The sequence below is a fragment of the Sinohyriopsis cumingii genome, chromosome 7 (genome assembly GCF_028554795.1).
Source record: "Sinohyriopsis cumingii isolate HCF-2022 chromosome 7, ASM2855479v2, whole genome shotgun sequence".
Taxonomy (NCBI): Eukaryota; Metazoa; Mollusca; class Bivalvia; order Unionida; family Unionidae; genus Sinohyriopsis; species Sinohyriopsis cumingii.
The window spans coordinates 109,494,789-109,517,053 of NC_142967.1; the positions used below are offsets into that span (position 1 = coordinate 109,494,789).

The 22,265-nt window shown below is 42.8% G+C and overlaps 1 long non-coding RNA gene across 1 annotated transcript in view; it reads right to left on the reverse strand.

The window, feature by feature from the left end:
• The window catches only part of LOC149795922 (uncharacterized), a 57,369-nt gene that overhangs the window by 324 nt on the left and 34,780 nt on the right, over nucleotides 1-22,265 (reverse strand). The window lies entirely within an intron of this gene.

Sequence of the window (22,265 nt, forward strand, 5' to 3'; positions counted from 1 at the left end):
ACTTTAAAAAAGACACTTTTGTGATGTAAGGCTGGTTACAGAATTCTTGCCGTCAAATAATGAATTCAGAAATTTACAGAAGATACACCCATCTGAATTAGATCATCACCTGGCAATAAACCCAATCGGAGTCAACCAATCACAGACGTAGAAATAAATGCCTTGTATAGCAAAAGACTAATGAGGAAGGAAACACCTGAAGCAATTGTTCACCCATTGTGGGTTAACAACTCTGTGCATTTTGGTTTGAGGGGAGTGACTGAACATTACAATCTGAAATGGGGGGGGGAGGCAAGGTTCGTTTTATTTTAATGAAAAATGTATACATCTCGTGGTATATCATATACATACAATTTTATACTTTTTAAAATCATGGAAAGTATGAGGTATGTTTTTTGCTATTTTATTTGCTATCGCTCTTTCCCGGCATGTTTAAGAGGGTTTTATTTGCTCTGTAATTTTTTTATTTTTTTCATAATAAAATAAGATTGTTCTGTATTTATTTCCAACGCATTTTTTGCAAATATCTTAATAACCTCGTAACCCCTTTATGCAACCTAGACACGGTCTAGGTCCTGTAAAACCTTCCTTGATTCATTGGTTATGTATAAGGCAGTATTCCCCATGACAAGCCTTATCACAGAATTTTATTGATCCATATAAGAGCCATTTATATTTATTCATTCCAATTGGAAATGGCATTTATATTATGCAGAACAAATGTTCGAATTTTAATTATATATATATATTTATATGATGTCAGCGAATAACCATATATGTGATATTATGTGCTTAATTATTCCTGCGGACTGTCTTATTCACACGACGATAGTTTATATTGATGATAACGATATCATCAACCCTGACAATGTTAAGTAATATCGTATTTGTGCGGAAAATAATCCGGATTTTACTCATCCTACAAATTTGTTTGAAGAAAATAATGAGGAAGAATTATAACAGATATCGCCAAAAATAATTATTGTACTCTCATAATTATTCGTTAATAAACATAAATTGACTAGAGAAATCTGCTGATGTCAAAAATAAAACAGAAGATAAATGCTTTTGAGAAGTATGTCTATACACGAATATGTTCTTCAAGGGTTAATAATTCAGCATTTTGATATTTAGATGGGTTTTATATATTTGCGTCGGATGATGATTTTGAACAAGTTGCTGATAAATTCAGTAATGAGTATTTGATCAATGAAATACCAGAGTTTAGACTTACATATCCATTTTTGTATTAATTCCTATTTCAAATGGATACATGATAACATAAATTATGAGGATACAATTGGTACATGGATGAGTACTGATGAACAGATAAAGCCAGATGATAATATCGATTATTTTATGAGACTCTGCGATTGTTCAAGGTAACATATTTATCTGTGCGAGACATATAGTGGGTATCATATTATATGCAAATCTACACCTGTTTCATTAAAACATCAGAAAACACTCACCATAAAAGCTAAAGATGACAATCCAGAATGGCGCATAGATTTACAAGCTGGATTTCATAGCATAAAACTTACAAATACTAGATCTTATAAACCGGGTAAAATAACAAATTGTAAAAAATGTATTTCGCATCAAAATGTTTTAGCATCTCAATTACTCGCATGTCCAACTTGTATTCAGCATAAAGAGGTAAGATGCACCGAAAAAGAAATTCATATTATTATTCAACGATAAACCAGACATGAAAATAATTTCAAGTGAATTAACCGGAATACATGATCAACTGCTGGGTATAGCTTCTCGGAGCGATAGTGCATACAATGTGCGACTACCACCAGGTCATTATTATAATATTTGATAACGAAATCATGGAATTACTCCTAATGGCTTAGATGTTAGTAAATGCAATAATTATATTGGGATTGTAGATTTAGATCGTTGTATTGTAATTTGTCCGCGTTTCATGAATGATAGACGTATAATAATTAATCGTGGCAAAGAATCACTTGACGAAGAAATTAAGAAAATAATCTTTGGAGAAAAAAAGAATTCAGAGGTATCAAATATCACTGAGAAATTACCTGAATATCAAAGAAAATCTAATTATATAAAATTGTTACTGAAATCTAAGCGAAAAACAAAATTATCCAGGGGAATTTATCGGAGAAAGGCCAGATTATAAATATACATCCAGCCCAGTTGATGAAGGTAGCCCTGGATGTCAAGTTATTTATAATTTAGAAGTAGTAAAGGGGGGCACAATACGTACAATGGGAATTAGCATTACAGGGACCCCTGGGTCACTTTACGTACAATGGAAATTTAACATGGCGAAAAATCGTGGGTCACTTTACGTACAAGGGGAATTTAACATGGGAATAAATCGTGGGTCACTTTACGTACAAGGGGAATTTAACATGGGGAATAGAGTTTGGGTTTGTTTAGGGACAAGGGGAATGGAACATGGGATTTTGTTTTTTTTTTAAAAAAAGGGGTAGGCAATGGAAAGGCTATCTCTTTTCGAGAAATATGGCTGGCCCTGAAAAGGGCCTTTGGGTTTATGTTAATGTATTCATTAACATAAAGGGCACCGCATTGGTCTTCTTCTTGTCCTTAGGCTGCGTCTCACTGTTGGCCCGTAAATCAGCACTCTTTTCATGCATCCTTGTCTTTCAACGTAGATCCTACGTATCCACAGACTGGTGTTTGTCCTGTGGACAACGGTCCACTTGGATCGGACATACATGAGCATGTCCGTCCTGAACATCATGGAAGACACAAGCGTAGAAGATTGCACATCGGTCCACATCTTGAAGCGACGAGAACAGGTGAATCAATGCAGTGAACTGCGCTTATTTATAGGTAGAGGTAGGATTGAAACGGATTGAGTTCATTCACCAATCCGAACACGCGTTACAAAATTCAGTCAGCTCGCATCCAATCCGAAGAGAGCAGTCTGTGACGTCACGTAGTCTATATAGATTCGCTAGCGCTTGTGTGCAGTCAATCTATGCGACAGTGATTCAACATGACGGAAATTCAGAAAACGATCCATTGGGGTGCACCAACAGGGGAGACTGCCCAATGGAACTCGGACTTACTTTCAGAAGAGGTGAATTGGGATTTTGTGGATTTTCTCTCCTCGCAAGAATTTGTTCCGGAACCTTCGTTACCTTCTTCATTACCGCAAGTGGAGAATTTTAGACAGAGACAGAAAGAAGAATTGGAGAAATTTATACAACGACAAAAGGAAGCGGAACAAGCTTTTCTCCTACAGCAACAGCAGCAAGAAGAAGAGGTAAGAAAAAAACAACAGCAACAACAGCAAGAAGAAGTAGCAGCAAAGAAACAAGAGGGTGAAAATCAAACGGTCACGGTACTGTTGGACATTTTAGCGGAGTTAAGAAGTCTGAAACAAATGTATCAGACTTCTTTATTACGACCGAAGAGAATACGACCTTCCCGAGCTAAACACGTCAACCCTGTGACTAAGCCTACCGTACCACCCTTAGTGATTTCAACCCAATCATCATCATCAACATTACGCAGTCCAGAAGTAGGCCTTGGTCGTGGCAAAGGCTTAAGGCAGTTAAAGTTGTTTGCTTAAACTCACCCCTACACCATGAAGAAAAAAAGGCCCTTTTCAGGGCCACCCACATTTCTCGAAAAGAAATACAATTTCAATTTGCCAATAACTCAAAAAAAAAACCCACCCATTTTACCCTTATAGTACGTTTCTGTGTATGAGTGCGTGAGTGTAGCTTCTTATTTTAAAATCAAAACTCAAAGACACTTACCTTGTATCATTAATTTATTCTTTTCTCCATTTTTTACAATCCAATTCACAATTCACAACACAACACTTTAATTAATTGTTCATTGATTTCTTCTTTCTCCTTTTCTAGTCTCTCTTTTTTTTTAATTTCTTCACCTTCTTTTCCTCTTCTTTCTCCTCATTTTCTTCCCTTCTTCTTTTCTTCTCCTGTTTCGTTGCCTCTTGTAAATAGAATTGTCTTCTTTCTTCCTCTTCTTCCTCTGAAGAATCCCTCTCTTCCTCTGAAGAATCCCTCTCTTCTTCTGAAGAATTCCTCTTTTCTTCTGATTCCTCTTGTTTCTTTTTTGGGCAATCTGGAGACCAATGTCCTTTTTCTTTACAATAATGACAGGTATCTTGACTTTTGTCCTTTTTAGCCCCTGTTTTTTTTTCTTTTTTGACGGTCTGGACACTCTGAAGACCAATGCCCTTTCTTCTGACAGATATAGCAAGTATCTTGACTTTTATCTCGAAAGGAAGGAGAGTAGTCCGTCGGCTGGTCTGAAGAGAATTTTCTAATGACCCCTCGCAAAGCTCTGACGAAACGTTCGATTTGGTTAGTCTCTTCCATCGTTGTGCTCGGCTTGAGTGAAATGAATAGTGAAAGGACAAGACACACACCCTTTTATATACGCTGGTCTGCCATGACTATAAATTAGTTTATGGTGTTTGCACTTGAGTCATTTGACGTTTTGCACTCAAGATGAAACGATCCCATTCATTCGAGAAGAAAGAAGAAGAAAGTAAGAGGCAGAAACGTGATATATCGCCTCGTACCAGAGCTGAAATCTTGGCACAAATTCATGCCAGTGATTTTGAAGAGAACATGAGTGAACCAGAATTTGAAACCTCTAAACCAAGTTCGTCACCCTTAGTCAACCCTGAAAAATACTATTCCATTCGAGAGACGGAAAAGCGCTCCTCTAGAAAATTTAGAACCACGGCTTACACCTACACGGTGAAGTTTAAAGATTTCAAGGCCGACGTACCCTTGGAGAAAGCAGAAGGGTTTATCACCGAGATGTGGGATTCTTTGCTCACCGCACTCAAGCGACAATGTCAACCCAAAGAAGACGATCGCTTGACACTATCCATAGATCACGACGGTTTGAAATCCCCTGTTTGGATCGAGTTTAGCAGACCCGCAGAACTAACCCCTTCCAAAATCATGTACAAGATTCAACACGTACAACAATCTAATGATCAGTTTGACATCACCGATGGTAAAGCCACACTGAAAATGGCCCACGTCTCTCTTCCTCAAAGGACAGGACGCAAAAAGATGTTATTGGTGGACGACCTTCGCAACACCAAAAAGAGTCTCGTCCGAATTAACAACCCTCAAGACCAGATGTGTTTAGCCCGAGCCATCGTGGTGGGACGAACCTATGCCAACAAGAACGACACGGTAGAATGGAAAAGAACCTGGAACACTATTCAACGATCCGATCGAGCCAAACAACGAAACGAAGCAGAACTCCTGTTACAACAAGCCGGACTGTCCAAAGACACACCCTGTGGCATTCCTGAGATGCAAAAATTGCAAGATGCCCTAGCTCCACGATACACCTTGAAAGTGCACCCTCAAGAAATGCGTGGGTCTCTGTTGTTTCGAGGCCAAGATTTTAAGGACGGAAAATACATTCACCTTTATCATCACGATGACCATTTCGATACCATTACCAGTATCACTGGATTCCTGGGATATGTTTATTACTGTGAGAAATGTGACCATGGTTATAACAATCGAGAGCAACACAACCATTGTGGATGGAAATGCCCAGGATGTTTGGCCTCTCCACCCTGTCTGAGCGAAGAACCAGTGCCTTGTTCGACTTGTCAGCGCACGTTTGTCAGTCCTACCTGTTACCAACAACATCTGAAAACACAAGGTTCACAGAAGAAATGTGCTTGTCAACTGCTGAGATTGTGTCCTACGTGTGGACAAGGCATACTTACCAATAAGGCCAAGGCACACGTATGTCGAGGAAAGAAAAAATGTCACATTTGTCACCACATCGTGGACTTGGAACACGAATGCTACGTGCAAAAATACAAACCCCCACCAGAGAAAGAGGACGGTCACAAGAAGAAAGGCAATTTCATCTTTTTCGATTTCGAATGCATGCAAGAGACTGGCATTCACATTCCTAATTTCTGCGTGGCTCATCGAGCGTGCGAGAAGTGCATTCAAGAACCTATCTTCAGTCATTGCCCTCACTGCAGCAAAATTCCTGGAGGGCGTGAAAAAATCTTTCGAGGACCGAACACGTTAGCCGATTTTGCCCAATGGGTCTTAGATCCCATCGACAAGACGTGCAGCCAAGAGGACATCGAACGTTACGGAGATTGTCATCGTCATGCCACGGTGATGGCTCACAATTTCTCCGGATACGATGGACAGTTTCTTTTGAGGTACTATACGGAACAAGGCACCGAACGTCCTAAAGTGACTTTGAACGGAGCCAAAATCATTTTCATGCAAGTGGGACAAGTGCAGTTTAAAGATTCGATGAGCTATTTGGCCATGCCTTTGAGTCGAATGCCTAAAACGTTTGGAATGACAGAAATGGCTAAAGGGTACTTTCCTCACTTTTTCAATACGGAAGCCAATCAACACTCCGTTCTACCCCATTTGCCTGAGGCTCACTATTACGACCCCGACAACATGCGTACCGAACAACGAGAAGCTTTCTACGTTTGGTACCAGGCTCACGCCTCGGACCCTTTCGACTTTCAGGAAGAAATGCTAAAGTATTGTCGTTCTGACGTGGACATTTTACGGCGTTGCTGTGGAAAATTTCGAGAACTGTTCATGGAACACGGAGGGGTCGATCCTTTGAAAGAAGCTTGCACCATTGCCAAAGCGTGTTCCTTAGTGTACCGCCAACGATTCATGCCTGAAAACACCGTGGCTGTCATCAGCCCTCAAACGACCCACTATGTCAAGCGTCAATACTCGGTAAAAGCCCTACGTTGGTTACATTACTTGTGCGACAAGGAAGATAAATGGATTCAGCATGCCCGCAAAGGAGGAGGCGAAAAGACCATCGGAACGCATTCGGTCGATGGCTGGGACTTAGAAAACCCCAAGATCGTGTACGAGTTTAACGGTTGCTTATTTCAAGGATGTCCCGTCTGTTACCCTGATCGTAGCACTAAAAATCAGTTTTTACAACGAACCATGGAAGACTTGTACCAGGACACTTGTCAGCGGCGCCTAAAGTTGGAACAGGAAGGATACCAAGTGGTGGAAATGTGGGAACACGAGTACGATCACCGTATGAAAACCGATCCCGAGTTTAAACGCCTCGTGGAAAGTTACCAGTTCATGGACCCGCTGAACCCGAGGGATAGTTTGTACGGAGGAAGGACCAATGCCACCTGTTTGCTGTACCAAGCCGACGAAGAGAAAGGAGAAGAAATCAAATACTTGGACGTGTGTTCGCTGTATCCCTACGTGTGCAAATATTGTCGCTTTCCCGTAGGGCACCCGCAATTGCTGACGGAACACATCGACCTGAAAAACATTCGACAATACGAAGGCTTGATCAAGTGTAAAGTTTTGCCTCCCACGAACCTATACCATCCCGTCTTACCTCACCATTGTCAAGGCAAACTGATGTTTCCCTTGTGCCGTACTTGTGCCGAAACGTGCAACCAAGATCAGCCTTGTCAGCACACCCAGGAAGAACGGGCCTTGACGGGAACCTGGGTCAGCGTAGAATTGTTCAAAGCTCTGGACATGGGATACCAACTGTTAGAAGTGTACGAAATTTGCCACTTTCCCAAGACACAACAATACCACAAGGGTTACCCTACTCAGAAAGGCATTTTCGCTGACTACGTGGATGCCTTTTTGAAACTGAAACAAGAAGCCAGCGGCTATCCTTCCTGGTGTCACACTCCCGAAGACCGAATACAATTCAAAGAGAAATACTATGAACAAGAAGGCATCTCTTTAGACCACATCGAGAAAAACGAAGGCAGGCGATCGTTTGCCAAAGTGATGTTAAATTGCTTGTGGGGTAAAATGGCACAACGACCGTGTTTACCCAAGATGGAATATTTGACAGAACCTTCCCGCTACTTCCAGATGATTCACGACAAAACCAAATACATGAAACACGTGGACGTCGTTCGAGAGGATTTGATCTTGGTCAATTACGAAGAAGATCTGGACTTTGTACAAGACGACCCTTTTGGAAATGTCATCATTGCGACTTACGTGACAGGCCATGCTCGCTTAAAATTGTACGAAGCTTTAGAACTGTTAGAAGAACGCGTCCTGTACTTTGACACGGACAGTTGCATTTACATCCATCACGCGATTCAACATCACCCTAACATCGAAGGAGACCGTTTAGGAGCCTGGACAGACGAGCATCCCGACGACAAGATTCTAAGTTTCGTCAGTGGCGGTCCCAAAAATTACGGCTACGAATAACGTGACAAACAAGGAGAAGTGCACACGACGTGCAAAGTGAAAGGACTGACTCTGAATCATCGTACCAGTCGAGTGGTCAACTTTGGGGTATTGAAAGAAGCCTTACAATCGGGAGAGGATGGAAACTTTAAAGTGACCACCTATCAACCCAACAAGATTGTACGTTTACCCACTCACCACATCGTCAGTCGGCCCTTGGAAAAAGTCTATCAAATCGTGTACCAGAAGCGAGTCCGACTTCCCAATCATTTCACCTTACCGTATGGACACGTTGGTATAAAACATTGGTTGTAAGAGGATAGTTACCCCACCAGAAAGATGACTTCGCCACAGCAAGAATCGAGTGAGAAGCCCGATGAGAACTCCAAGTTCAAACCCTACCATTTTCCAGTCTTCTTACCTGACTATTGTGATTGTGCCCGTCGATTGGACACGTTTCAGAAATGGCCTACGGATAGGGAAGGATTACCTTCTTCGCATGTTTTAGCTAGAACAGGATTTGTCTACTTGGGACCTGAGTCAGGATTGGGATACGAGGTACAGTGTTTCGCTTGCGGACTGAAGTTACGAATGGATCTATGTATCTATAAAGATTCAGCTATTCTGGAACATACTCGATGGTCTCCGCACTGCCCTTACCTTTCTATGGTCTTTCCACCCATCACACTACGGTACAATGTTGACGGTACCTTAGAGACGGTACCTTCCAGAACAGGACATAAAAAACGTAAAAAAGGAAAGATGTACAAGCTGGAGACTGCATTGCGACTAGTATAAAAAGGGGGGCTATGGTCAAGATCGATAGTTCATTGTGACTACCAAGACCGAGCGAACAAGATGAATACTTTCAGAGAAACACAGAACAAGTTGTTTAGAAAGGCACAATTCAAGTGTGAGGCTTCGGAAGTGGAATGCGATTGTGAGCCTTGCGATGGGTACGATGCTGTACCTTGTGACCTGAGCGATGGCGTAAATCATCATGGGAACTTTAGTGTCCCTACCCCTATCATGGAAAGTGATGCTGTGCGTGTCAAACCTGTGGGATGCGAAAGTGATGCCGCTCGTCCTCTTGGCCATTTTACTGGGTTTAAAGGGGAATGTCGACCTTTACATCTACCCCCCTACGGATGTCATCCAGCCCTGAGCAAACTCCTGCCCATGTCACTCAACCCTCATCGAAACGAACCTGTGAAAGACGAATATTCGTTCCCTGTGCGTTTGTCGGAATACTGCGACTTTGAAAATCGTCTTCAATCGTTCAAAGGAAAATGGCCTAAGTATCTGGGAGGACCGACCCCCGAAGAATTAGCCAGAGCCGGATTTTTCTACTTGGGCGAAGGAGATAAAGTCAAGTGCTTCAGTTGCGGTGTGTCACTTCATCACTGGGAACCGCAAGATTCGGCCTACGTAGAACATGCTCGATGGTCACCGAATTGTCATTACTTACCCTTAGTGGGACCGAGACATTGAAGTAACTTCTTACCATCATCTGTTCATGGATACTTTACAAGAGAACATTCGTGCTTTGCCTGTGGAGTTGAGAGAACGCATTTATCGAGAGCTGGTTAAAATACAAGTATAACGTAAAGAACAATTGCATCCGTTACGTCACCGGTGTTTGAATCACTGGTACCTGAAGGCTATACAAGGACTGATTCAATTGAAAGTGTTCCATCGGACAGACATTGATCAACGATCCTCTAGTTTTAAAAAGGATTGGTTTGGTATGGACGATTCTACCTACATCATTGTAAACGTACTGCATCGAATTCCAGAGGAAGAGTTAACGAATTACCAACATCTTGAACACAATGTCAACTTGATGAAAGAGGAAACTTCTGAACGAATTGTAATGTGCAAATTAGTGACTGAACGATTTAAATTCGACACTGAAGTAAAACCATGTTTGTGCAAACAGTACATTTCTTGTGTCAGACCAAAGAGGATTTAGTATGACCTATTCATGGATACTTTGCTAGAGAACATTCGTGCTTTGCCTGTGGAGTTGAGAGAACGCATTTACCGAGAACTGATCAAAATACAAGTGAAACGCAAACTCAGAGTGATTCGTCCTTTTTTAAATTATGCTATGTTTCAAAGTACAAGAAGACTGATTATGAGTGGATATTACATTAGGCACAAAGTTAAACGAGGCTATTGGTAACCACCCAACGATTCCCAAAACAGTGTATATACTTATGGATACTTTACAAGAGAACATTTTGGGCTTGCCTGAGGAGTTGAGAGAAAGGATTTACCGAGAGCTGGTGAAAATACAAGTGAAACGTAAAGAACAATTGCATCCGTTACCTCACCAGATCTTTAACCACTGGTACCTGAATGGTATAAGAGGACTGATTCGTCAGAATTTTTTCAGTGGTCAGACCTTGTTGAACACTTTCAGTGTATGAATGATGATGATGATGGACCAGACGTTCGTAATTTTGGTTACTTAGAGATTCACTTACTGCAACGTATTGAGGAAGACGAGTTAAAGGATTACCAACATTTGTTACATGGAATCTGCTTAGAAAAAGACGAAACATCTAGACAAACTCTGACGTTTCAGTTACAGTATGTAACATTTAAATTCCCTACTGGAGAACGAACGTGTTTGGTTAGAAATTACCTTTACTGCTTCCGAAACAAAGACACTATAAAATCAAGTTGCCATGCCACGGATTATGTCACATATCATTGAACAGATTCCGTGGAAGGAACTCAATGACCATATTCAAACCGTGGATCATTACCATCAATTATTACAAGAATTTTATCCATTTAATTTGGGACGACAAGTGGTGTGTGTCTTAGTGACTTGTTTTCTGGGATTTCGTTTACCAGCCGATTCCTTGTGGACTCTTTACGATCAGTACTTACCACCTCAATGGCCTTAAATGGTCACGAAAAACTCCTTTGGCTCAAAGCCTTGCGTTTTCATCTGGATACTTCTCGACCTCAACAGGAAAAAAAGATTCGTCAACTTTTAGCTACCCAAAACGTGTATGACGATGTGTGTGTAGCTTGTGACTTACATCCCCATTGGACAGATGTCCGTGCCTGGAAAAAATGGGGTTTTGAGGCTTGGACCCAAGAAGTGGCACAATATGCACGAGAGTTGTTCAAGGAAAAAGGTTACTTTTCAACCCGTGTTAGTGACGGTGCCAGAAGAACCCGTCACCCAGGACAGGACTGTTGTGGACAGACCTGAAAGACCCTTTCGGGAGGACACTTGTGTGACCTTACCCCCTACTATAGAACTGGTTAGAACATTACCCAAAACATGTTGTAAAGACACTTGTGTTTATTCCACGTTCATAGTTATCATGTGCCTTTTATCCTTGTACTTAAGCCTTTGGCTTTTATGTATTTTTGTCTTTCGTATTCATGTTTGAAAAAAAACATTTAATAAACGTGTTCTGAAAAAAAGTATATAAACTCTTGTCTTGTTTGTTTTCGTGTCACAAGTGACATTTCTCACACCATGGCTACCTCTACTGTCTCTGCTCCCTCTTCCTCTACTGTCAAAGTCATCGACGAACACTTAGATCGTGCCAGTTGGGAGGCTTTGTATCTTCGCCATCCCTTTAACATGCTCATTGCCGGACCTAGCGGTTCAGGCAAAACCGAATTCGTCAAACGTTTGATCGAACATAAATATCATTTGATCGATCGGCCACCTCAACGGATCGTGTGGTGTTACAAAGAGTGGCAATCGGCGTACAACCTCTTGCGAGAAAGTCAAGGCGATTCCATCGTGTTTGTGGAAGGCATTCCTAAAGAAGACGACGGCATCGTCTCTGACTCAAGTCAAACCGATTTGGTCATTTTCGACGACATGTTAGGAGAAGACGAAGAAGAAATTAAATTGTGGTTCACGCGCAAAGGGCATCACCGTAATGCCAGTGTCGTTTACATCACCCAAAATTTGTTTCAACAAAGTAAAGTCCATCGCACCATCAGTCTCAATGCGCATTAGTGGTCTTGTTTAAAAGCCCTCGAGATAAATCGCAAGTGCAAGTCTTAGCCAAACAGTTAGGAACTCCTTGGCTGACTCAGGCGTACGACGATGCCACTCAAACTCCACACGCCTATTTACTCGTCGATTTGAAACCTACGACTCCCGAGGATTTGCGATTTCGTACCCACTTGTTTCACCACTGGTGCCAAGACGGAGGGCCTGTCCTGTACACGTCTCCGTCCTCGACTTCATTTCACTCCACATAAAAAAATCTATAAAAACCTCAGACCCTTTTTCGTCTGTCTCACACAGTGTGAACATGACGTCCCTTCAGTCGCATCTTCCCGTCAAATTGATTCGTGCCTTGTATGGCATCAGTCTAGAAAAAGATCCACAAACACGAGCTCGTGTCTTAGAAGCTAGTCTCAAAGAAGTCTTACGATGGTTCACGGTGACGGCACGTCAAATACTCCAAGGAATCATTCAGATTCCTCATCAAACCCAACGCTTTTTCGATCGAAACAAAGTCGCTTTGGTCCAACTGGCCGATCCCCGCATCGACACTCAAACCAAAAAACAAATCATTTTGAAACCTGGAGGAAGCGGTACTCTAGGAGGGGTCATCATTAGCTCTCTCTTAAGATGGGATCCTAATGCCCCCAAAGTTATCCCCAAGACAAAAGTCCAACGAAGCCCCAAGAAGAAAAAGAAAAAGACCAGGTCCCCAAGAAGAACTTCTCCAGTGGCAGGACCCTCCTCTGACCAGACACCACCCCGGAAAAAGAAAAGAAGCCCCCAGAAAAAGAAACAGAAAAAAAGTCCCCAGAAAAAAAAAAAACTAGTCGCAAGAGAGGCACTTTGGCTAGGACGCAACCTTACACTCGCAAACCACGATCTGCCACAGCGGTGACTGCGTCTCCGGCATCCTCACGTTTGTCCACTTCTCCGTTGATGACACCAGGAACTGAAGAGTACTTGGAGACGTTGATCACACCAAGAACTTCTCCGTTGATGACCCCCAAAAGAACTTCCCCAGTGGCAGGACCCTCCCATTTAGCGGCAGTGGCTGCTCCTCACAAAGTACCTTCTCCAAAAATCAAAGTCCATGAAAGATCGGGCATGTTACAAAGTTTACTGGATTTGTCCAAGCAAGAACTGGCTCGATTTAGTCCGTTGCGTACCCCTGCACGACGTGTCATGACTGTCCTCAAACTGATACGACGTAAAGACAATCAGTGGCGACGCGTTCCAGTATAAAAAAGGCCTGTGACCAAGTAGGGTATCAGTGTTTTTTGGTGCTCCTGAAGACTCAAAGATGTCACCCTCCAGAAAACCCCAAGGAAAGAAAAGGAAAGGACTGCCACCACGTTTAGCCAAACATGGGGACATGTTATCTGTCCTGTCCAAAGCTTCTCCACCCCTACGAAAAAAACTCATTCAAACGGCCTCCAAAGAGGTCATCGATACCGTGTGCGAATGTTGTTTGAACGTTTTGAAAGGCACGATCCCTTTGTCCAAACACCAGAAACAATGCTTAGGCAAACATCGTCACGTTCTTCGGAAAATGGTTCAAAAGAAAATTCCCATTCGTCAAAAAAAGAAGATGTTAGTGCAACGTGGAGGCATTTTACCTCTCTTGTTAGGCCCCATACTGAAAGGAGTCTTGGGAACCATGTTGGGAGGACTGGTGGGAGCAAGATAAAAAGGCCCTCGGAAGTCCCAAGATCTCAGAATCGACCGCTGACAACCCCATGGAAGGACGAAAACTAGCTTTAGTGCCTTACAAACAATGGATGGAATACCATCGGTGGCAAGAACAACGCACCCCGCATTTACCTCCCAATCCCAATTTGAGCGAGATGTCCCAGTTACAACACGAACTGCAGTCTTTGATGGATCGCCAAGATTTGTCCGAAACAGAAAAATCGCAAAAGTACGGTCAACTCTTGCAACGACTGCAACTCTTTCACCAGAAAGCTTTAGACGAAACAGCTTTACCCACTCTGAAAGATTTTAAGACCTTGATGAAAAGTCCAGCACCATCATCATTACCACCACCACCACCACCACCACCACTACTACCATCCCCAAGGGTCACCAGAGATGCTACCCCACGAAGACCTGAGGAAGAAGAGATGCGAGAAGTGTTTCAAACACCGTCAGCAGCTCCCATTTCGAGTAAGATTGCAGCATCCTTGTTGACCCCGTCCCCCACACCCCAACGAGAAGAAATGAAAGCTTGGGTTAAAAAGATGATGTCCACGCCTCCTTCGACAGAAGTGAAAAAGAAAGAAGGGAAACCAGAAGTGAAAAAAGAAAAGAAAACCAAAGCCATTCCATTGCCACCTCCACCACCACCACCACTACCTTCGACTTCTACTCCCGTAGCCCATCGGACACGTAAATCCATTTCCAAACCACCCTTTCGACCCACCCAAAGTAGCATCACCGAAGAGTGGGTGACTTATTAACACACCAACCAGCACAAAAAAAATAAAAAATGGAAAAAGTCTTAGCCAGCATTTACTACGATCCTTCGCATCCTGCAGGTTACGCAGGAGTTCAAAAATTGTATCATGCTGCCAAAACGCGACTGAAAAGTCTCCGTTTACCTCAAGTGCAACGATGGTTACAAGAACAAGCTACCTACACTTTACACAAACCCATTCGACGCAAGTTTGCCAGAAGTCGCACCCGAGTGGAAGGCATCGATCATCAATGGCAAGCCGATTTAGCCGATGTCTCTCATTTGGCCAGCTACAATCGTGGCTACAAATATTTGTTTTGTGTCATCGACGTCTTTTCCATATTTGCCTGGGTCGTGCCCTTGACTTCCAAATCGAGCAGCGAGTTAGTGCGAGCCCTGCAACGGGTGTTGAAACAAAGCGGTCGTCGCCCTCTTCGATGGCAAACGGACAAAGGCACCGAATTTCTGAACCAAGCTTTCCAAAAAGAATTAAAGAAACGTGACATTCATTTTTTTACCACCGAGAATCCCGAAACCAAAGCCAGCATCGTGGAACGTTTTCAACGCACTTTGAAAGAACGCATGTGGAAATATTTTACGCATCACCACACTCTGAAGTACATCGACATCTTACCGCACCTGGTGCAAGCGTACAACCAATCTTACCATCGAAGCATCGGACGTGCCCCGCAAGACGTGACTCCCGACAACGAAGTGTTGGTGTTCGAGCGTCTGTTTGGTACGTCCCCGACGAGGGCTGTCCCCAAGAAAAGTGGAGAGTTGACCGTAGGAGATTGGGTGCGCATTGGCAAAACCAAACGCACTTTCGACAAAGGTTACTTACCTAACTGGACGACCGAATTGTTTCGCGTCACTGGACGAGTGCATGGCCGTCATCCTGCCGTCTATAAATTGGAAGACATGAACGGAGAAGTGCTCAAAGGAACGTTTTATTTGCCCGAGTTACAACGTGTCACCAAAAAAGAAGACGACGTGTACGACATCGAAAGCATTCTCGAACGCAGAACCCGTAAAGTGGGCAAACGACGTGTCAAAGAAGTGAAAGTACGTTGGAAAGGATATCCGCCCAGTTTCGATTCTTGGATCGACGCTTCGCAAGTCATCGACTATAAAAAGAAGTGACCATCATGCCCTTTCACACAGCAGACGCAGCTACGTCGACCACTCCTCCTTCCCCTAGTTCTTCTGTACAAGATTTACAAAAACAACCCTTGTGGGTGTGGTGTGGAGAACGTGTGCCTAAAACGCAAATCGTCTTTTTCTGCCAAATCTTCGTGGTGTATTGTGTCATCGGGGCAGCCATCGCCAATTTGAGTTTGCAACAAGGAGACAAACAATTGTGGACCATTTTATTGAGCAGTTGTATCGGTTACCTGCTTCCCAATCCCTCCCTGAAATTCTCCTCGAACGGGAACCTTGTGTCCAGTACCAGTGTCAGTCACCACTCCAACAACCACAACCAGAACCCCATTTTGGGCGGAGACACGCCTCTGACGTCCAGTAATAACCCCTCGGACAGCCACAGAACTCTGGAATTATGAGTCATCAAAACCAATTTTACTTAACCTTACCCAGTGACAGTTCCATGGAGGTGTTTCCCCACAACACGTTGTGCTGTTACACGGCCAAATTACCTCAGGCCATCCCCTTAGATCACGAAGCCCATTGGGAAGTGGCTTTGGTAGAAATGATTCACCCAACACAAATCAAAAACATCACTGAAACCCAAAACACTTTTGAGGTTGAAATTCTGGACCCAACATTGCAGCAAACCATGACGGCCACTCCTCAACATAAATCACTTCCCAAGGTCCCAATACTCAGCAGTGACACTTCTCCTCCTCTTTACGTTTATCACTTTAAAATTAACCCAGGCCATTATTTTAGTGGCCAACATCTGGTGGAGGCCATCGCTGACAAATTATATGCAGCCTTTGACAAAGTTCTGACCAAAGTAGGTAAACGTGTCACCATTGAGTACCACAAACTGTCTCACCGTCTACTCATCAGATTTGAAAGTGAGGAAAAAAGTATACGTATTAAATGTTGCCCTGGATTGTATGACATTTTGGGTGGAGACCTCAATATGGTCACGGATAAGCAGACCAAAACGATTAAAATGGCATAGATTGACAACGCCGGGCATTTTGCAAGGTATTTTCGTTACCCGGTAGAACTGAACCAAGGACTGAATTTGATCTTCGTGTACTCCGATGTGGTGGAGTACAACGTGGTGGGACACACCTCCGTACCGTTACTGCGTGTCATTCCTTTCAAAGTAAATTCTGCCACGGCCACTGACGAGGAAGGTGGAAACACTTACCACGTCCACCGCGAATTTGTACATCCTCGCTATTTGCCTGTCAGCAAGTCGTATTTGGACACGGTCAACATTGCTATAAAAGGAGATTTGGGATAAAATATTCCATTCACCAAAGGAAAAGTCACGGTGAAACTCCATTTTCGAAAACGGTTCTCTCACGACTCGTAAATAAGTCATGTACCCAGTGTACCGAGGGGTTGCACGACTGCGAGGACACGGTTTAGGAGACATGTTAAAATCAGCCTTTCGTTCGGTGGCCCCGGTCTCGAAACCGATGGTGACACGCGGATTGCACGCATTGAAAGATGCGGCACTGACGCAAGGCAAAGAATTTCTCCAAAATGTCATCATCGACAAACAAAACCCTAAAGAAGCCTTCATGAGGGCAGGCAAAAATGTCTTGCTGCAAACGGGCAAAGACATTTTGGGCCGACGAGACACACCTATAAATGCCCTGCACGCTACCGAGTCAGGCATTCAGCAAGGACAAGGCAGAAAGAGACGACGCAGAAAACACCCTTTCACCAGACTTCAAGCGAGAAAGGCCAAGAAAAGAAGAACCGTTCGAGACTTAGACGTTTTCGATTATTGAGAAAGAAACAAAAAAATGATGCACCGAGAGTCTTGCGCTTGTTCCAAGTCGGAACTGGATCTGTTTGCTATGCCACCCACCATGATGACGATGCAAGAATCCCAATGGGTGGAATTTCATCCCGTCTCCTCTTTGACGGAATCAGCTCCCATCGAGTTCGAAATCAAAGGACAGCCCGAAGATTACATCGATCTGAATAGCAGTTACCTGTATTTGAAAGTGAAAGTGATCAAAACGGACAACACCAATCCTGGAGCCAATGATAGGGTAGCGCCCGTCAACAATTTCATGCATTCCTTGTTCAGCGAAGTGGACTTGTACTTGAATAACAAACTGGTCAGCAGCAGCATTGATACTTACCCATATCGTGCCTACTTGGAAAATCTCTTGACGTACGGAAAAGAAGCCAAGAATACTCATCTGGATGCTTGCGTGGTATGGAAACCTGACACGGCCGGTGCAACCACGTTTAACGACACAGCCCTGACAGTAGATGACGATCCTCACAATGTGGGGTTTAACACACGTAGAACTAAAATTCTTTTAGGGCGAAGTTTAGAACTGATGGATCGTTTGCATTTGGACATGTGGTTACAAGAAAAGTATTTGCTGAACGGAGTGGATATCCGCCTGAGACTGAATCGTAGCACTGCTGCTTTCCATTTGATGTCTCATGATGCCACTTACAAAACCATCATTCAAGAAGCCCGACTTTACGTGCGTCGTGTGGAAGTGTTACCTAAAGTAGGAAACGACGTCAGTCAGACGTTGAGCAGAACGACCGCCAAGTATCCGATTCGACGCGTGGAAGTGAAAACCTTCACCATTCCCACTGGACAGCGATCCATGATCGAAGATCATCTGTTCCAAGGACAGTTACCCAAACGTTTGATCGTTGGTATCGTCAGGAATTCATCTTTCAATGGAGTCCACAACGAAAATCCTTTTGAGTTTCAACACTTTGGCGTGTCCAAGATCGAAGTCAGTCGCGATGGCAAGACCTTGTGTACCCGACCTTTCGAACCTACCTTTGCCCAGAACAATTACTTGAGGTCGTACTTGTCCCTGTACGAAGCCACGGGACAGTTAGGAACCAACACCAGTCACGGTATTACGTACGAGGATTATGCAGGAGGCTATGCTTTGTGGGGTTTTGATTTCACTCCAGACCAAGGCAGCGACGAGGGACATTTCCACCCTATAAAATCTGGCCAGATTCGTGTGGAACTTCAGTTTGCAATCCAAGACCCTGTTAATCCAACGTTGAACGTCATCCTGTATGCAGAATTCGATAACACCATAGAAATCAACAGTTTGGGAGAAGTCATTCTAGATTACTAGAAACCATGTTAGACTGTTATCCCTCTTTACCTAGTGGAGAAACTTTGGACATGAAATGTGAGGAGACCGTGGAAAAAGAAGAAGTGATCATGATGAAGTCGAGATGGCCAGAACAAGAAGCCCATTTAGTCTCCTGTTTTGCCAAACACTTGGCTGAAAAAATAACAGAATTGGTCAAGAAAAATTGCTATGGATGTCAAAACGATCATCCCAGTCAAATTCAACACGATAAATGTCTGATGCTGAGTCAAGAAGAAAAATTGGACGAATATCTGGACGAAGCTTGGAGTCTCATCTCGGACAAAGACGTGTTGCACCAGTGGTATAAAGACTTGCGTGAACATTCTTGTCCACCATTAACCACTCAAGAGATCCATCGTATCGAAGCTCTCCTGAATCAGAGTGAGGAAACAGAACGAATAACCGTTTATTCGTCAGACATTTTCAAGCAAAAAGTCAGGATCGAATTGACAACTTATTATTACCTGTGAAGAAGAAGAAAAAAACCACACAAATGGATACCTGGGAACTTTATTACCTTTTGAACCACAGTTCGTATACGTCTTCTTGGAATCCTGTCGTCTGTGCTAAAGATGAACTCCCTCATCGCAAACCTAAAGACCATCAAGCTTACGTGATCAACACGGACGACAGTCATCTCCCAGGAACCCACTGGGTAGCCGTCTACTTTCCTCAAGAAGGATGTGTGGAATATTTCGATTCGTACGGATTGCCCCCTTTGGAAGACGATATCATTGACTTTATGAGAAGAAATGCTCAAACCACCCGATTCAATAATGTGTAATTACAAGGCACAGATTCCTTGGTGTGTGGACAGTACTGTGTGTATTTTCTGCATCATCGCAGCCTGGGCTATTCCTTAGAACATTTAGTGACTCATTTTGATCCTCGTTCTTCTGCTAGAAACGATGTGAAAGTAGATCGATGGTTTTATGACCATTATGCTTATCTTTTGTCTCAAGCTAGGAAACGTAGTGTCCATCAATGGCCTAATGATTTCCAACAGTGGAAATCACAACGTTGTCAGCCCTGTTTAAAGTAGATTGTCAATTGAGAAAAAATGTTTGTGATTTGAAAAAAAATTGTTTGATGTTATAGTGTTGGATTATTGTTAAAAAATGTTAGAGTTGTTGTTTAGTGTTAAGTGATTTTTGAATAAAAAATTTTGTGTTTTGAAAAAAATGCCTTTGTCTTTTGTTTAGCTATAAGAATGTTGGATTGATGCTCTTTCATTTCTTACTATCCCTCTCATGACACTCACTGAACGTTGCGACTCGAAAACCGTGTGGGGGATGTTTTCCTTCACGTCCGCGCTTTGACTTTAAGAACCAGGGTTGTTTCCAGTCTAACCATCCATTGTCGACTCATCCTCCTAAGAAGATGTGCTCCAAACTAGCTAAACTCAACGAAGCCTACGTGAATTTGCATAGGGTCAGACACAGTCTGATACCGAAGCCAGAAGAAATAGAGAATGTGAGAATGTTAAAAATCACTGAAGACCTGATAGAAGAGCTCTTCAGAGAAGAAATGAACAGGGAGAAAGAAGAATGGACAGAAAAGTACAGACTTCAGAGACAGCAACAGCAGCAACAACAGCAACAACAACAACAACAACAGCAGCAACCTGAAGCTGACAGAGGCTTTGTCGATTGTCGTATCGACACCAAAGAGTTCTTCTTCTCTTTCCGAAGAAGCAGACCTATCGCCAGAAAGTCTATCCTCAGAGGACATCGCATTCTTAGAAACTAAAAAAAGAATGCCATAGCAAACAAAAAAAAAACAGCCTTTTCAGGGCTACCCAATACTCTAGAAAAGAAATAACGATCGATTTGCCAATGTGTGTAGGTAGAGTAGTGTGAAAATAAACACTAACTCTTTTTAAAAAATGTGAGGGTATGTGTTTGTGTGTTTGTGTTTGTAAGTGCTCACGTACGTTGGTATGGATAGTAGATTAAAATGATGTCTTTTTTGGTGTTTGAGGTGTATATTTGGGGTTAGATTGGATTGCTTTGCGCATGTGGATAGTCCCTTGAAGTGATTTATAAAAAATTTTAAAATAGTGATGGGTAGCATAAAAAAAGTGAGTGAGTGTTTCTTTTAGGTCCGCGCGTTGTTGTTTGGTCATGATCTAGGTAAGATCAATTTTATGTTATTGGGGGGATGTTTTCCATCACGTCCGCGCTTTCAGTATAAATTGAAACTCGTTCGGCAGTCCAGCTACCCTTGTTGATTGATCAACACCACCAGAAGAATGAACACCAGAATTGTGAAACTGTTAGAACTCCAGATGCACCTGGAATATGCCAGGCGCATAGTAAATGAACTATCAGCGGAGGCTATCGTAGAAGAAGCAAGAATAAAGAAAGAAGAGGAGGAGAGAAGAGAGAGGGAAGAAGAGGAAAAGAAAATAGGAGAGAGGATGTCGTACAATATTCCCGAGACAGAGGATTGGGGTGCTGAAGCGAATCATCCTCCCTCTGCGCTCCCCAGAAGAAAGGTGAAAGAAGACTGGGGAAGAAGATGCGTGTGTGGCGCCAGGCCAGGAAGGTGCAACCATTAGATAGGTGCATCTAGGGTTAAAAAAAACAGCCCTTTTCAGGGCTACTCAATACTCAAGAAAAGAAATAACGATCAATTTGCCAATGTGTGTAGGTAGAGTAGTGTGAATATAAACACTAACTCTTTTTTTAATTGTGTGAGTGTATGTGTTAGTAAAGGCTAGCGTACGTTTGTGTGAATAGTAGATTATAGGTTTCTTAGCGTATGTGAAGAGTATAGTTTGGGTTTTATTATATGAAATGAAAAAGTAGGGGAATGTTTTCCTTCACGTCCGCGCGATGTTTGGTCATGATCTAGGTAAAAGCCTGGGGGATGAGGCTCCTTTTCCTTCCCCCAGGAGTAATTAAAAATCACGCAGTGCGTGAATAAAAAAGTGGTACATGTTCAAAAGAACGAAAACCACTATAATCCAACTAACTAACTAACTAACTCAATTTTTATGTCTTAGGGGGATGTTTTCCATCACGTCCGCGCTTTCACTATAAGAACCCACAGTATTCGTCGTTCAAACCATTCTACAAAGAATAAAAAAGAAGATGGCTTCGAACCACCTTAACAAAATGGAAAAATTGCAAAACGTCCTGGACAATTTAGGAATGTTTGAGCAATGTTGGTTAACCTAAACGAGGATCACTACTCTTATAGTCCCCATCGAGTGAAGATGGAGATAAACAATTTACGAAAAATGAAGGTAATCATCAGTGATCTGTTAAAAGAAATAAAGGAGGAGAAGGAGGATGAAGAGGAAA